This window comes from Cynara cardunculus (assembly GCF_001531365.2).
Source record: "Cynara cardunculus var. scolymus isolate 2C chromosome LG 3, CcrdV1, whole genome shotgun sequence".
NCBI classification, from domain to species: domain Eukaryota; kingdom Viridiplantae; phylum Streptophyta; class Magnoliopsida; order Asterales; family Asteraceae; genus Cynara; species Cynara cardunculus.
In genome coordinates this window covers 8248955-8251570 of record NC_037530.1, presented here as the reverse complement: position 1 = coordinate 8251570, position 2616 = coordinate 8248955, and positions in this window count along the sequence as shown.

The following is a 2616-nucleotide window of genomic DNA, read 5'->3' as shown; positions in this document are numbered from 1 at the left end:
CTAATTATATTTTAGATTTTTTATATTTAAAATAAGATGTTTATCCTGTATTTGATTGTGTTTATCTGCAGTTACTTACACGAATTCAGATATGGGATGAACGGATTTAAGAGTTTTTAAGAGTTTAAGAGTTTTAAGAGTTTAAGAGTTTTTAAGAGTTTAAGAGTTTTTAAGAGTTTTAAGAGTTTAAGAGTTTTTAAGAGTTTTAGCCAAATGCTTTATAATATAGTATAGATATTTACGTAATAATAACTTGTAACTTTAAATTTTCAAATAAGTATAATTTTAAATGATGGATATCTTATGTTTATAATATATTTTTTAAAAGGTTTTTGTTAAATACTTTATAATATAGTATAAATAAACCAGTTGAGAAACTCTAATACAAAATTATAACTTAAACATTCATTCCTTTTTATGAACTTCTTTCTGTGTGAGTTTGGGCACATATTGGTAAGAAAAAAAAATTATGAATTTGTCAAATGAACTAAAATAGTAATTAGAATGTATTGTTATCAGATTTGAGCAAATGTTTGATTAATAGGATACGGAATGTGCTCTATCAAATGGATGTCAGATTTGGGCAAATGTAATCTATCAAACGTTAGGTCAATCGAGATTCTGAGCACAATTTTTCAAATGGTTGTAGAAGCCACGAAGCTTTTTTTCAGGACTTTTAGGGGGCGTTTGGTTCGTAGAATGGAATTCGATGGAATTGAAATTCATCAAATGAATTTGACTTTGAGGGAATATAATGGAATTTGATGGAATTTGACCATGTCTTTTGATTGCGTTTGGTTGGATGGAATTGGAATGAAATTCTTAACGGAATTGGAATTTTTTTTGTTTCGTTCACGGAATTCAATGAGAAAATTACATAGATGGCATTTCGAGAAAATCCTTTTTAGGATGGAAAGAACGAGAGAGAGAGAGAGAGAGAGAGAGAGAGAGAGAGAGAGAAAGAGAGAGAGAGAGAGGTCGAGCATACCAGATAGGGAAAAATAGAACTTTTACCTTAACGGGTTCCCCAACCGGGATCGGGGAAACCGCAGGGACCCGATGGGGATCCCCAATAAGATCCCCAACGGGGATCGGGACGGTCACGGGGACGGTTTTAGTTATTGGTTTCGGGAACGGGGATACTAATAACCGGCCCGAACCTCGCCCGTTGCCATTATTAGTTTTAAACGAGATCGAGCATAGCAGAACAGAGCAAATCGAGATATAGCCTCGATGAATGGATGAGGGCTAAGGAATTTGTCGGATTGGGATTTCAAATCTGTGGTATATGTGGTGGAATTGTGAAATCAGTAACTTAAGGAATTTGTTGGAATTGGAAGGATTCCTTCACACCAATTATGTGAACCAAACATTCTATTTGGAATTTAGTCAAAAGATTGGACATTCCAATTCCTTTTAATTCCATCAAATTCCAATGATCCAAACAGCCTCTTACAGTATGTATGGCAAACTAGTTAATAAACTAGCTAATAGTTAATATATTATATAGTTTGGGTTCCGGTTCAGATGAAAATAAGAATTATGATGAGAATGTGAGAACAAAACCTTTATATGTTTAACTACTTTCATTTATCTATTTTTATCATCATGATTTTTACTTTAATAAATTCTTTCATATAAAAATGATCAAATGTATGCAAAAAAAACTCGTGAAAATTAAATTGAAGACAATTAAAAGGGAAATTGACTCAAATAACCATTTCTCACACCCAAATTCGTCTCTTATCCATTTCTCTTTCGAATTTACCTATTTGTCACTACTTCCGTGGTATTTAGATCCACAATATTAGCTAGATTCGCAATATTAACTAAAAGAAAAAAAAAATTCAAATTCAGCACAAATCTCAATTGCGATGGTTAGGTCCATAATTACGATGGTAAAGTTCGCAATTGCGACGGTAAACTGGTTGAATTTGATTTTTTTTGTCGTTTAGTTAATTTTACAAACCTAACTAATATTACAAATATCATAGAAGGTATTAAAAATAGGTGAAAAGATATTCTTCATTCTTGTAATTCTCAGGAGTTGTTTGACAGTTGTTGAATGGTTCGGTACAGAATTATTAAGTGGTCAGAATGATTAAGAGGTTCTCATGATATAGTACAAAATAAAATATAATTGTTTGGTAATTATTTACAATGAAATTAGGGCACTTAATGGTTAAGGGAGACTCAATATACAAAATCATTCAAAGGGTTTTAATACCATTAAAAGATGGATTTTTTTTGTCAAACAAGATTCATCTCTTAACAATTTAAATCTATCACTTAATGAAACTATTGAAATGTAAACAACAATCAATGACATAAATATTATTGTGACAAGACCATTCATTTATGATACATAGCATGTAATATTTAGGGGTTTTCTAACCCCACCCCCTCTATACTCTTCCCCCTATATTTTCTATACTCCCTCCTATATATTATTTTTCAGTTTTAACCTTTTGATATTTTCAGTTTTGACCCTTCAACTTTTATAATATTTTGTTATTATATTTTTTATGTTTTTAATTTTTAATATAGATTATAATTATATAAATTAATTAACTTTATATTATTATTAATTAATAAAGTATTAATATTCTTTTAATA